Raw genomic sequence first — 15541 nt, forward strand, 5'->3', positions numbered from 1 at the left:
AAAAAAAAAGTCTCCCGAACAAACCAGTGCCAGCAAAGATATGGTGTATTGGACTTTGTACCAATCCTATTTAAAAAGTATTTTAATGATGTTACACTTCTATTTCAGTTTTTAATTTTTCGAAAAACCATGCATTTCACAAATCATTCTAAATTATAATTTAAAAGATAATTTAATTGTCTAAAAATCTATAATAAAAAAATAAATAAAATAATATTTTATAAATACTTTTTTCATTTTCTTGAGACTGTTATTTATTTATTAAGTAAATCAAATGGTAATCTTGTTATCTTTATTATATTAACTACACTAACGTCTATCATATTGTTATCATCAACTCTGATAGTTGATAGTGGAGTTAATATAAAATTAAAAGTTTTAAAAATTATTGAAGTTGTGAAAAAATTGGGTGATTTGACTTGTAATTAATGACCTGGGCAGAACAGCCTCCAAAACATTTTTAATTTGGATGTGAGGTGGTAAATGTTTATTTAATATTGTCCTTGAGGATGGCCGAGTTGGCCGAAACGTTGATATATAATAAAGAGTGTTGAAACTTAATAAGAATACCATTTGATTTATTTAATAAAATTATATATTAATCGGGCTAACATATACACATTACAAAAAATAATTTTTAATTTAAATTCGTATCCTAAGTACTAAGAAAAATCATAGTATTGTCTGTACCAGTAATTTTCTACATTTTCAGATAATATTAAGATGAAAACAACACCATCTATTAATCTAGAGATAAATATTCCATATGATCATTTAAAATGAGATTAGATTTCCTACAAAACTAATTTTAAAAATCTGAATCGTATCAATATTATTAGCACTATACAGCAATGAATTTTAGTAATGAAGTTTGCATATAAAGTCGTAAGGAATATTATGTGACATTCCATGTGAGATGAGAAGGTTTTTATACCTTTTTAGAGTTCTTCATTAAGAAATGAATGTAATATAACCGATATATAATATAAAATATAATATAACTTTAATACAGTTATCATAGAAGGAAATAATAGTAACAATATTTATTTTATCTCCACAAGATATATTTGTTATTTGAATCCAGAGACGAGAGATGTTTTACGACGATGATAAAAACGGGATGAATTCCCAGACATCTGCTGTCACTTAAAATTACGATAAGTTAGAAAATTACTTCCCTTTTCGTTTATTTTTTTATCCCCCTTAAAGTGACAATCAAGCGTACTTAAATGTCGGTTTCGGTACATTAATTTAAGAAGTGTTCCTGGCATTTGTGGCCGGTGTCAGAAGCCGGCAGACGAATCATTTATTGCCCGGTGTTCATTTGAAAGTCAAGCAGTTAAGTTTCTTTAGACTTTTTTCGCCATTTTCTTGCTCGGTATCAACTGCAGCATCCCTAATGCATATTCATGGATCTATTCCTTGTATTAAACTTTTACCAAAGTTTTAATGTGATTACTGAGATAACATAAATTTTTCGGTTTTTACGAGGTGTATTTTAGCTAGGATAATAACTTTTCCGAAAAAAATGGTTCATTTGGATTGTAGCTAAAAATGAATATAGTAATTTTTTTTTTCTCAATAAAACCTGTTTTTTCCTAGAGAAATGGTAAAAAATGAAACGGAATTATTATTTAGAAATAATTAAATTATTTTATGCTAAAAGTAAAAAATTCTGTTATAACTATCTTTAATTTATCACAATGTTTCTATCATCAAGCACGCTTAACATTACCATTTCTTTAATTTAAAATTTTATAACTTAATCTAATTTCCTTATTTAGTATTTTTTATAAAAGTCACAATAATCACTATTGTTATCTACTAATAATTGCAATTAGAATTATTAATATAATTAGATAATTGGACAACTCTTCCAGAAAAATCAACTTAAATTCTTAAATTATTTTATACAATTTTTATTTTTATTTCTACATCTGGACAAACGATTAACCTGCAATCCTCACACAAGACTGAAAAGACTGGAAACTGCACGTCGACTTCGACTATTACAGCAGTTACTAGACAAACGGTCTGAACTTCCAACTCATTACAAAAGACTGATCTACATGAATGTAATAAGGCCAATCTGGACATGTGGAGTTGAGCATTGGGGCTTCCCTAAACCTTTCCTCTCGTATCCAATCCTTACAATCCAAAATCCTCAATGCTCCTTACTTTGTCACAAATAAAATCATACATAAAGAACTTAATGTTCCCTATGTAATCGATCTAGCCCGAACTAGATATCACACCTTCCATTATAAACTCCCTAACCACTCAAAACCCCTAGTTTCAAACCTTGCATCCCCTTCTTTCTGGCATACCTGACAATCCTCCGAGGCGCCAGAAAAGAAGATGGCTAAGAGATCTGCTAATGTAAATGTCATTAGAGTGCTACCAATGGGTAGTTTCTCTACACGCCTGTAACACTCCATTTTATCTGAGATCAAATTTACTGAATGTATTATATAATATACAGTTGTAAATTTTAATAAAGATATTTTTAAAAAATAAATGATTTAAAATGAAAAAGATTATTTGTTTTTCGTATATTGTATGAAGACCGTGCTGTGATCAAGAAAGATACAAAAAGTAGGAGAACAACTATTTATTAGGAATCAACTTTCGTTCGGAAGTAAGGTACATATTTGTGGTGTAACGATTTATAACAGAAACTTGGGGTATACAAAGAGTAATCAAAAAACATATTAAATAGATAAGATTATAAAAAGTAATATAATGGTAAAAACGAGAATAGAAGAGTACGAAAACAATCGTATAAACTGAAAAAAATTATAAATAATATATAAAACAAAAAAACAAACTTGTTCTCTTATTAATATTTTTATTTTTGTTTTATTAAAGTGCGTTAAAAATATTTTGCTCTTTTTTCCAAAGATACTTTGCCTGATTATATTCTTAGACGACTCGTTCCTACATTTATTAATTTTAAATTTCACTGGATTTTTTTTTCTCTTTTAGTGAAGTTTATTGTTTTTAATTTATTCTTATATATAAGTACTACATTTTTCACATAGCTAAGCAAGTGGAAGGTTCAGCATATTGTAATACAAAGAATTGAGAAAAGAAAGGTTTACCAAAATAAACCTGTATTCCGCTTCATAGTTTCTTTTTGTTCAACCGATTCCTTTGAACAGGTAGGTTGTCCTGACTTGTTCTTTGCTCATTTATTATCATGTTATATCATTATTATTATTTTTTTAATTTTTATTATTCTTTCATGACGTTTATTTTATCTCTATATTTTTTTTTCCCCCTTCCCCGTATTGATTTTTTTTTATGTGCATCTCCTGTACTTTTTTAGCTTTATATTTTACGTATTTTTATAAAGAAATTTTTACTCTTGCCATTGTTACTTGTTTTTATTCTTATCATTGTATCATTTTGTATCTTTTTAGCCCTGATGAAGTCCTTCTAAGTGGGACGAAACGTCGGAAAATAAAAAGTTGTAAACTATTTTTGTTTATCTTTTGACCGCAACCCTGACCATCTTCTTATATATTTCGTAATAACGTTTAGTTCGTTTGTTAAGTAATTACAGTCAGAATCAACTGAATATTTTTTTTACTCTAATCTTTGACTTAAAAACTCAATTTATAACTTGCGAAAACTCTTAAATTTTAAGCTATAGAAATTTTAAAAAGTTGTTTTGTATTAACTATTATAATATATATCAATTATTCGTGTAGGCAGAAATTTATATGTTTCATGAAGTCAACATAGAATATTTTTCTACCCCTATTTTCAATTATTAAATTAAAAGTTTAAAGGCTATTAAATCATTTAAGGACGATTCGATTTGAACTAGTTTGAAGTATCTCTATAAAAAAAAAAAAATCCTAGTAAACAGTTAATTTATTGAATATGCAAAATCAAAGACATTTTTTCCTCTTTAAATCAAAGACGCAAGATGGATTTAGAAAAGAGGATGTCTATAAACATAGTTAGGAAACAAGGAGGGAACTCTATATTGGAACGATAACGATTTCTTTACACAATGTCTCAAAGACGCAACTGCTACAGAAAAGATCTATAATTTTCTGATTTTCCACATTTATTCTGAATTTGTATTCGCAATAATGTGTTTTGTGTTGTACCTTGTACAACTACTAAATCTAAATTTATCTTATTAACTCAGAGAAAAATTTTTACAAATATCTTTAAAAAAAAAAAAAAATAGCTTGATTTATTTATTTAGGTAAACCTTTGTTTTCTCAATTTTATACTTTGTATTACAATATGCTGAACCTTCCACTTGCGTATATATATATATATATATATATATATATATATTTGCAATAGAGTTGAAAATTTTAATGAAATTTTTTTTTCTTACGTTCATATATTTCCAACATGATTTAATCCGATTTCGTTTTCAATTGTAATATTCTACGTACGTTGTCAAAGATTAATTAGAGATAGTGAAACAGTGGAGTAATTATGATCATTAATTAAATTTACCACTAATTATCTCGTTAATGATATGATCTTATTACACTACAAGCACTCCACTCGCAGAACTAAGCTTATTAATGCATGTAATAAAATTAACAAATTATCATATATCTATATCAATATATACATATTCTATTTTAATAAAATTATATCGCATCTATTAAACAGCCTTAATAAGGTTAAAAGGATTAGGAAGGATCTGTAAAAACGCAATCATGCCGACAATGGAACGTGTAGGGTAAGGTGGAAGAGATTAAATAGAGGGTATGAAAAGCTTCAGCCTCCAAAGCTTCAGAATTTGCTCTTTTAAAATGTACCTTAATAACATGTCATTAAATGCAACTGAAGTTAATGTTTTATTTGTTGATCCTTCAGAGTTCTATAGTAGCAACAAATTTTTTTTACATAATTTCGTACATGTGATTACTTAATTCAAATAAATCAAAAATATAATTAAACACGTATATATTAAAATAAAAAAGTTTGAGACTTTTTTTTATCCGTATTTTAATTATTTCATGTTTCACTGTAGCCGAGAGTCAGCCCTGTGGGTTCGGGAGACATTCAGGATCCACCAAGCCTCATGAAGTCGAAAAGATTCTGACCACATGACCTCCTTGCACAAACGTTGGTCTAGTAATAGTATTTCCTTATAGTACAAAACCCAGGAAGAAAAAAAAGGCAGTTACCTCATCCCAATTTTTAATTACTTTAATGAAAACTATGTATAATTACTAGTCAAAATTGATGAGTCTGCCAAGCATAGGTAGGGGGAATGAAAAATGGCGGCTGTTTCAAAACCTTAAATTTTTTTTTTAATTAATTGATTTTTCATTCGGAGCTTTATATCTTAAAATCTACCAGCAACACTAGAAAACCTAAGAGCACATTATTTAAAGAAATGTAAAATTTCTGATATATTAACCCTAATAGAGCTATTTACGTCCAATAGTTCTCGAAATATAGCTTTTTAAAAATCTACTGCAAGATTAGTAGTTAGTTAATTTATTTTGAGAAATCTATATCTCAGAAACTATGTGACTTAAAGATGTCTATTAGCACTAAAATTAAAGCTTGTTTAATGGACTATAAAGAAGTTTATGCTCTTTACCTTCGTAGGAATAGTAGTTTTCATGATATTTGCTAAAATAAATTGATTTATACTTGTTTGGACAATACGTTTGATTTATGAAAAACTTTATTTCAGAAACCATTCGACGTACAGATGTCTGCCAGCGCTCAAATTAAAGCTAGTTAAATTTACTATAAGATATTTAATAATGTTTATCTTTGTAGGAGTAGTAGTTTTTATGATATTTGACAAAATAAACTCACAAAGTGTAAATCTAGACCCATAGGACGAACATATGTGTGCAAACACTCAAAATAAAGGAAATTTAACTTATTATAATGTAGTTTATGACACTTATCTTCGTAGAGGTAGTAGTTTTAATGAAATTCACATATGAATATAAATTTGGCAAATGAAAATTTGTCCGAATAACTATCAATCAATTTATTTTAGCAAAATTCATGAAAACTATTACTCCTACAAAAATAAACTACTTTATAGCTCATTAAACAATCTTTAATTTGAGTGCTAATAGACATCTGTACGTCAAATGTTTTCTGAGCTATAGATTTTTCAAAATAAATTAACTAACTACTGATCTTTCAGTACCTCTCATACAACATTATTATGAAATGTTGCTTTTTAAAAAGCTATATCTCGAAAACTAATAAACATAAATAACTCTATTAGGCCTCATATTTTAGCAAATTTGCTCTTCTTTAAATGACGTTATCTTAGGTTTTCTTGCGTTGTTCCTACTTTTTATGATGTAGAGCTACGAATGAAAAATTAATATTTTTTATCGCTTAGAAACAGCCGCCATTTTTTATTTCCCCTACCTATACTTGGCAGACTCATCAATCTTGACTAGTAATCATACGTAGTTTTCATTAAAGTAATCAAAAATTGGGGTGAGGTAACTGCCAACCGATCAAAGGAGGGTGTGGGTCCATAATAGAGTTTCCATAATCCCCTTCATCAGTTTTAGAAACAATATTAAGGGGAACATATAAACTTATTGACGGATCACTAACGCTCACAATTTTTCGTGAGTTTGTTTCACGATTAAGTTTATGATTGTCTTACGGAAAGTAGGGGTTCTAAAGGAGCCTTTACTAGCTCGACCATAAATGGTACTTTAAATAAAAGAAATGTGCAGTCGAATTTTGTTTTATTGTATTTTGAATACTTCAACATAATAAAATAAAACCTTAGAAAAAGAAATTAAAACAAATATATGTATACATTAAATGAAAAAGAAACTTAATAATTCTTTAAACTAATACAAAATTAAAATTCTTCTTCAAATAAATAAATGTTGATTATGTCATTAGCGAAATAAAATTGTTATCTGCGTCTCTGCATAGTAAATAATATCAAGCATATAGTAAATAATAAAATGTTTACGACTACAAGAGGTAAACCCATTAATAGCATAGAATTAATTAGTAAAAATATGTTGGCCCTAACAGCCCCAACATATTTGTTGATATTTTGACCAACTTTCTAACTCATTTTATTAACAAAACTATTCTTCTGTTTACTAGATTTTTCATTAATTGAAAGGGTTGTAATTGTTAGTCTACATCGGGATTCAGTAAAATAAAAAATAAAAAAAATATTTGAAGAGCAAGTTGTATAATTTGAAACATAGTTACATTTTATGTAGCGATTTCGTTGTAATTTTTCTAGTCTAATTTACTAATTTTTAAATTGTTTACAATAAAAAAAAAATTAAAATTTTAGGTTTTGATTCTGATACCTAGATGTTGTGTTTAGGGCTTGAGGAGGAAGGGCAAAAGTGAAGCTAGCAGAATAACTACATATATGGCATATTTCACGGTAAATTTTATTTTTAAGTTAAATAAAAAATATTTAAAGTTGATATGTAAAGTTGACTACTCGGAGGAATTATATTCTATCCAAAGGTTTTGTAATCGATTTACAATTATGTAACTTGATATATTATGAAAATATATCTGTTTATCTATAGGTTACTAATCTTCAGAAATTCATGTTTTGTTTAGCATATTGGCCCAAAGACAAGAAAACAATGCCCTCGGTACAGAGCAGATCCTCCGAAGAGTGAGGTAGTGAAAAGTTTTCTCATCGAGTGACTTCATCAAGGCTGTAATTGGCACGAACCCTAACCAGAGTAGATCCGGTTAGATAGGACAGTCAGTCTTCAGGGAGCTACCAACAGCCTCCCATAAACTCGTCGGCAGTCTCTTGTGTCCTTGTTTGCCTCGGCTAAATCTTCTCCCTTCTTAACTTTCTTTGGTGTTTTCCCTTTATTAAAAAGTTTTCAATTGTTCGTTTTCCGAGAACTGCACGTTCACGAAACGAAGAGTTGAACAAAAACGATATTCACATAAATACCGAGATCTTGGATTCAGTGCGAGTTCAAAGAAAGTAATGGTTCTTGAGTAGATATAGACATCACGATAGTTTAACTTCATCAGATAGCAAATCAACACATATAAGTTTATGAATCAAATAAAAAGTTTTTTTTTTTTGTACTCTTTATTAAAATACAATTAGAACATCATATATGAAACTTATAATATATATAAGACTTATCTATGGCCGAGCACAAAATGTTAAAAAAGAGAAAAAGGTATAAGATATGACACGTTCGAACTCCTGTAACAGACTGACTTTATTGGGTTCAGCACATATCACTCGATCAGCAGATCTACTCATACTGCTGACGTCGAAGTAACAGCTAACAAATTTTATACTTATAATTATTTTTTATTTATACAAATTTTATACTTAATTATATACTTTTAATGAGTCTCGTCCCTTTGATTGCCTTGTGGCTTTATAATGTGTTGATATCTGTCCAGCTAAGGTGGTATAGTCTAGTCATAGCCTAAGGCCGCGTTATGGAATTAATAGAACGTGAAAGGACCTAAAATAGAGTAATGAAGATAAAAAAAGTATAGACTATAAAAATAGATTCATCTAATTCTAACACTCTAAAAATACAATTTTTTTACTGGCGCCGTCCCTAACCCACTGCATTTAGAAATTATTATTAGGTAGATGTATGCTAAACCTAAAAAAAACTGAAAAAAAAAAGTTGCAGGGTGAATATTAAAGTCGAAGACCCAAAAATACATTTCTCTAGCACATAGATATATTTTTTAATAAACATTCGAGATACTTATGGCAGATAATTATTTTCTGTTTCACTGTAGCCATGAGTCAGCCAGTGGGTACACCCCGAAAGGCTCCACCTCATGAACAGTCGAGTGTGATTCTGACCACATCACCTCCTTGCATAACCGTTGGTCTAGTAATAGTACTTCCTTAGAAGAGACTGCACCTCAGAACCTTCAAGGGTTAAAGTGGTTCAGATTTATTATTATTTTTTTTTAATTTTAAAATTACAGATTATCCACTGAAGTTAATATTAAAGTCAAAGCCTCAAAAATATGTTTCTAACTTGATTCAAATAAAAATCTTCACCCCTCAAATTCAATTTGTAAGAACCGTGTTAGCCTAAACTTAGAAAATGGCTAACAAACCTTTGGATATAATAGAATTGCTCAGCCGAGAAATAATAAATAAAAAAATGAAGTTTAATATAATTAGACTTGATTTTATAAACAAATCAAAGAATGTGTTAATAGCTAAAATAATTTATGAGTTCATAAAAAGTAAATATGAATGTTAATTTCATTATTAATGAATAATAGATAAGACGGAAGCATTAGATCGGAATCATTTCCTTATTTTGAATATTTCGATTTGACTAACCGTTTTTCTAAAAGCTACGGTTTAAGGTCACGTCACCAGCTCAGTTAAGTCCACGCAACTTAATACCCATATGCTAATAAACGCTTTCCTCTCAGGAGGCGATAAACAAGTCTTCTAGGAGAACTTAATCCAGCCATTGCACGCGAAGGCCGTACAACTCCTCAAAGCTCCCCTTTGGCGCCGAATGACCAATTCATACGACCGTAATTGCGGAAGTTGTAAGGCCGATGTAAATCATAACTTCGATACCGCCATCTACACCACTTTGTTAGGGCAGACTTTGTTTTCATTGCTCTTCCCCAAAATGGTACAACTTCTAGAGCAACGCAACACAGTTTTAAATTGAATTAAAAACTTCTCTTGCCCAATTATTGTTAAGAATAAAATAATTATAAGCAATATATAGAAGTTAATTAATTGACTGTGAAGGTACTCAAAAGTAAAAAGATAACATCATAGCCAGAATTGTAAAATTAGTAATTTAATTACATGTTTGAGTTGCACTATAATTACACTATCTGGTATTGGTAACTGGAAGGGGAATCAGCCGGCAAGTGGGCCTATTTGTCCTTAGTAGTACTTTGTAAGGAAGTACAGTTTTTACAACAACGGTCATACAAGGAGGTGATTTTTTTAAGGTCACGCTCAACCACTAGATTTTTCCCGATTAAGGTTACTCACATTAAGGCTAGGTCCACCTAGGAGAGCTCCAGAATCCATAAGGTTGACTCATGGCTACAGTAACAGAATTAATAATAATCTGCCACAGCCTAATTCGAACTCTTGGAGTTTGTGGCATAGCACTTGTTATTGTTAGTATTATTATATTTCGCTCAGTTATATAAGTCATAAAGATTTTACCCGTAATTATAATCTGGTTATTACAGGAACCTGCATAGCAAAGTAATTATTTACTGTAATAGGGAATAATTACTATGCGCGCTAAGTTTTACTAATAAAGTAATTATCTAGACTGAAAACTACAAAATACAGTTCAGACATTTTTTTTTTTAGTTTGTTTTTTTAAGCCTTATATAAAATATCAAAATTAATTTTTTTTTTAGCGTGTTTTTGTTTTTTTATGAAATAGTTTAAATCATAACGTGAAAAAAAATCTTGTTAGTATAAGCCAATCCAAGAGAACACGCTTCCTGTCATCTCATTTTTGCTTTTTTATAATAGGCATTTTTTTTTTTTAATTCACGGTATTTCACAATAATTTTAGGTTTTATTTCGTCAATCTGCCGTAGGTCATGTATTCATAATGCTTATGCAGAACACAAATTGAAATTTTAAAAAAAAAATCTAAAATATACGTCCGCATAGGAATACAGTTTTTACATCAAAACCGACAGTACGCTTGACCATCTCACCCTTCATCGTCTGAGAAAATATACTGCTTACATATCATATCAGTTCCAAGCTCGGAAGAACATGTTCCTCCATTTGATTGTAAGGACACGGATTTACTATATATGTATTTATTCCGCTTCGGTCAAAGAGAGATAGAGAGATGAAATATTCATTTCACCAGAGATTGGTATAAATATATATTGCCGATTACCTTTGCTCCAGGATACCTCCTTTCTATCAAACAAGAAATACATTTTCCACACACAGATTTGACTTAAATGCATTCAATGATTTCGGATTTATTTCTATATGACATTAAATAAATCCTTTCTATATTACGTTTCTTTTACAGTTGAAGTTGAAATGTTGTAATATTGATTTATGAAGTTGCATATATAAAGATTCTTCGGGTTCATACTTAAAAAAAATAATAAAAAAATCATTTTGTATAAGATCGTCCAATACCTGTCCAAAAAGGTAACAGAAAGCAAAAAAAAAAAAAAAAATTAAATTATTACATAAATCAAATGGTATCCTTGTTTAGGCTCAACACTCATTATTATATCAACAGTCCAACGTTTAAGCCAATTCGGCCATCCTCAAGGACAATCTAAACATTTAACAGCTTATTATATGTTCATTTGTTACAATTTTAAAAAAAGACATTATTATTGATAATACACTATACCTTAACTATAAATTCACACCTCATATCAAAATTTAAAAAATGTTTTGCAGGCTACCACAATACCAGAGAATACCAGGTCATTAATTATAAGTTAAAATTACCCTATGAAAAGTCAATTAATAGAGAATCACATTAATTATGAATAACCTTACTTAAGCTTACGTTTAGTTACCTATTTTTTCAAAACTTTTAATTTTCGATTAATCAACACTACCACTACCATATAAACAAACTACTTATAACCTTCCACACACTCAGGTCAGGCTTGTTATTAATTTAATTCAAATTTCATTTTGGTCTCATTTTGTATTTATTCCAATTATTATAACTCATTGTAAATAGCAACAACATTTTTTCTCATATTTTTCATAAATTTATTTTACTTTAAATCTCTGCATAATGTTGGTTTAAATTCCTTGTATCTGTTTTAAAATTAACTGTATAATTGATGTTCCCAACTTTGTTTTGGATAACACCATAATGCCTACATAAAGAAAACAATATGTTCAAAAGAAAAATACTTGAGTCAATTTATATATCAGAGAGCATCAATTATACAGTTAATTTTAAAACAGTTACAAGGAATTTACACCAACATTATGCTTAGATTTTAAGTTAAATAGATTTATGAAAAATATGAGAAAATTTTTTGTTACTATTTATAATTAATTTTAATAATTTATATTTGAAGGTATGGTATATTATCAATAATAATCTCATTTTTTAAAATTGTTACAAATGAACACATAATAAGCTGTTAAATGTTTAGATTGTTCTTGAGGATGGCCGAATTGGCCGAAACGTTGGACTTTTTATTTTATTGATACTTTTTATTTATTGATATAATAAAGAGTGTTGAGACTAAACTAGATACCATTTGATTTATTTGATAAATAAATAAATACCAGTCTCGAGAAATTGAAAAAAAATATATAAACGTTTTACCGAAGAGATGAGATCTGGAAAGTGGGGTTACATGAACTCGAAAAATTTTTAATTTTTTTTTTTAATGTTTTTAATTTTAACTAAAATATGATATTAAAAAAAATAAGTTATAAAGAAATATGGATGTTTTAAACGTTTATGAAAAAAAAAATTATAAATGTTGAATGGATTGAATTTTTTCTTAATTTAGAATTTTAATGGTTAGTGAAAACAAAAATTAAAATTTACTTTTGATCCCAACTGATATGATAGCAACATCCTATTTTCCAATGATTTTTCTATTTTATTTTATCTAAAATCTTATGATATTAGTTAAATATTTTTTAAAAACAAGATATATAGAAATATAGATGTTTTAAAGTTTGAAAATAAAAATATAATATTTCAATGACTATCTATTTTTTATTTATTTTTTTTCAATTCGAAATTTCAATTGCCAGTGAATACATAATAATTACAATTTAGTTTTATGTTTTTATTGGAAGATAGTTGAATGGCCGTGAGTAGTATATAAAAAGAAGATGGTCAGGGTTTTTTAAAACCCTAAACCCAGGGTTTTTTTTAAGTCCGCACCCGGACTTTCTTCCTTTTATATGTTCTGTTTTTAATTTCACATTGTAGCTCTCAAATCACGTTACCGAATTGTTCTTTATTTTCATATTGTTCATAGTGATATCAATTTAAATTTTAAAAGCGAACGAACAGACATCTTTCGATAGTCTCGGTTTTCAATAGAGACAATCAAGAAGAGCGCGGTTTCTCGGCGGTTCGAACAAGAGTCGCGCTCGGAGGAAACGCGAATAGATTCAAAGAGACCTGGAGTTTGCGGTGTAACTGAAGCTAATTAGGATAGAAGAGAGAGGCAGAGACATCCAGCCGACCATAGCTTCGCGCAATCCCACAAAAAGGACTCATTACCCGGCACAATGCCACCGCACCATGCCGCACTCTACATATTAGTTGGGTACATTCTCTTAGATATATGGATATATTAACTTTGTATTGTGATTGAAATTTACTTACATGAGGATAGGAGAGTTAATTATCGAGTGAATTAAGAAACAGAGTTTAAAAATAAATTAATAAAAAAAATAAAGCTCTAGACGAAGAGGATTCGCTGATAAGCAATTGAACAAAAATTCAAAACTGGTTCTGCATCCTACATGAATGGGGTTACATTAACTCAAAAGGTTTTCAATTTTTTTAAATTATTTTAACTAAAATCTTATGATTTTTTTTTCTGTATGAAGTTATGAAGAAATATGGATTTTAAAAACTTTTATGAAAAAAAAAATATAAAAAAGTTCAATAACAATTGAAAAACTTTACTTTTCTTGCCAACTGATATGATACCCTTTTTGTCGATCCTTTTTATTTTTTTAATATTATTTTAATTAAAATAAACAAAGATATATAAGAATATGATTGTTTTAAGTTCGATGAAAATAAAAATATAATATTTTTTAACATTCAAGTCCAGACAATACTGGTTTTGGGCCTCTACATTCTATTTTTGTTTAATTGTCTGATTGTTTTCGATTTTGAGCATCCTTTAGTGCAATAGTAATTAAAAATCAATTTTAAAAAAAGATTATTTTTCATAGATTCATATTAAATAAAAATTTATGTTTTAGTATTTTACTCTGCATTTATTTCAAGGTAAAATTTATATTAACCTTGTATCGGTCCTTTTCAAGGAATTTCTTTAAAAAAAATTAATTTTTAATTTAAGTTTATTCATTTTAATTTTTTTTTTTCCATGAGGCATGGATATCCAGGTTTTTTTATTAAAGGTGTAAAGTATTATTCTAAAGCAAGAACATTTCTCTGATTTTAGAATATATTTATTTTTATTTACAGAGCGAATAGCAACAAATTAAATCATTCGCCTGTACATTTCTGTGGTTTATGTGATGTTTATAGTGGCGGAGAAGTATTCCATAATGACACCTACTCCCTGAGCAATACGCTGAGGAACATTGAACCATTTCTCATATGTAATTTAGATACATTTTAAATTTAAAAACCTAGATTTTTATCCAATTGAGAGTACCCACTTCACGAGGCTGGGTGGACCCCAGAGAGCTGTTGAACCCACAGAGCTGACTCACGGCTATAGTTAAACAGTATATAATCATCTGTTATTGCCGGATTTGAACCCCTATCCTTAGAGTTCATATGTTTTTCTTTCTTCTTTACCTGTCAATCAGGAATAATAAAAAACAGCCCATGTCAAGTCTGTACAACATTTAAATAATTATATATATGATTATTTCTGACAGTTCAATACCATGATGTGGAAGCTTCTTTGAGACATATTTTTAGCCCTATATTTTATAAAATGCTAGAAAATATACAAGGGATCATTTCCTTGCAAATTATATAGTAAAGCAGATTTTTGTAATCAATTGAATAAAATATTTCAGACAGCTTACGTTATACTGATCTTATATCTAATAATATCTCCACTACTTCAGTTATAAAAAAAAAATGATGAAAAAATAGATACCCTATATTTCCGATAACCGAAGGTATATTCAGTTGGGTTCATTTTTTGGTATCGCATTTAGGTCCGGATAAGATATCTCGCCTCGGGGCTAGAGTTGATAACCTAAATGTATGGACAATATATTTTGAACGAGGTAGAGCGTATACATACATATAACCTTTTAGCCCAAGTAAAAATAATATTGCAAGGAACAATCTGAATTTTTGCATGGTGCTTGTACAATACATAATGTATAATATAAAAGATGTTTTTTTTTCTTGTCCTCCATAACTTATTAAAATCAATGAATACTTAATTTTATTTAGTTGGAAAAAAATTTAACTGTTGAAAACAGTTTTCAACAAGTTATTATTAAACAGATTTAGGGTGGGAAAGATTAAAATTAAATCAAATTAAATTTGAAAGAAAATTTTTTAGATTGGTATTAACAATTTATTCTTCCTCTGTTATTTATTATTTAGTTACCTAGCAAGAAATATCATATATACATATGTGATATAAGTGTAAACTAGTTTAAAATATTATTATTTGAAAGTTCCAATTATAATATTTTCCGATAAAGAGATTAAAAAAAAAATAGCAAAATTCGTTAAATAAAATATTTAACGCATTGATTACTTTTAAAGTAAATATTGATCATTAGTTCACTGAAAATATTTAGAATGTAGACTATTTTTACATTCTAATGTTGATTATAGATTTAAAATATTATTAAATAATTATACTAATA

The 15541-nt window shown here is 28.5% G+C and overlaps 1 protein-coding gene across 3 annotated transcripts in view; it reads right to left on the reverse strand.

The window, feature by feature from the left end:
- Window positions 1-15541, reverse strand: part of LOC106688107 (acid sphingomyelinase-like phosphodiesterase 3b) — a 940469-nt gene that overhangs the window by 500148 nt on the left and 424780 nt on the right. The window lies entirely within an intron of this gene.

The sequence above is a fragment of the Halyomorpha halys genome, unplaced genomic scaffold (genome assembly GCF_000696795.3).
Source record: "Halyomorpha halys isolate HHAL.00 unplaced genomic scaffold, Hhal_1.1 Scaffold4.1, whole genome shotgun sequence".
NCBI classification, from domain to species: Eukaryota; Metazoa; Arthropoda; class Insecta; order Hemiptera; family Pentatomidae; genus Halyomorpha; species Halyomorpha halys.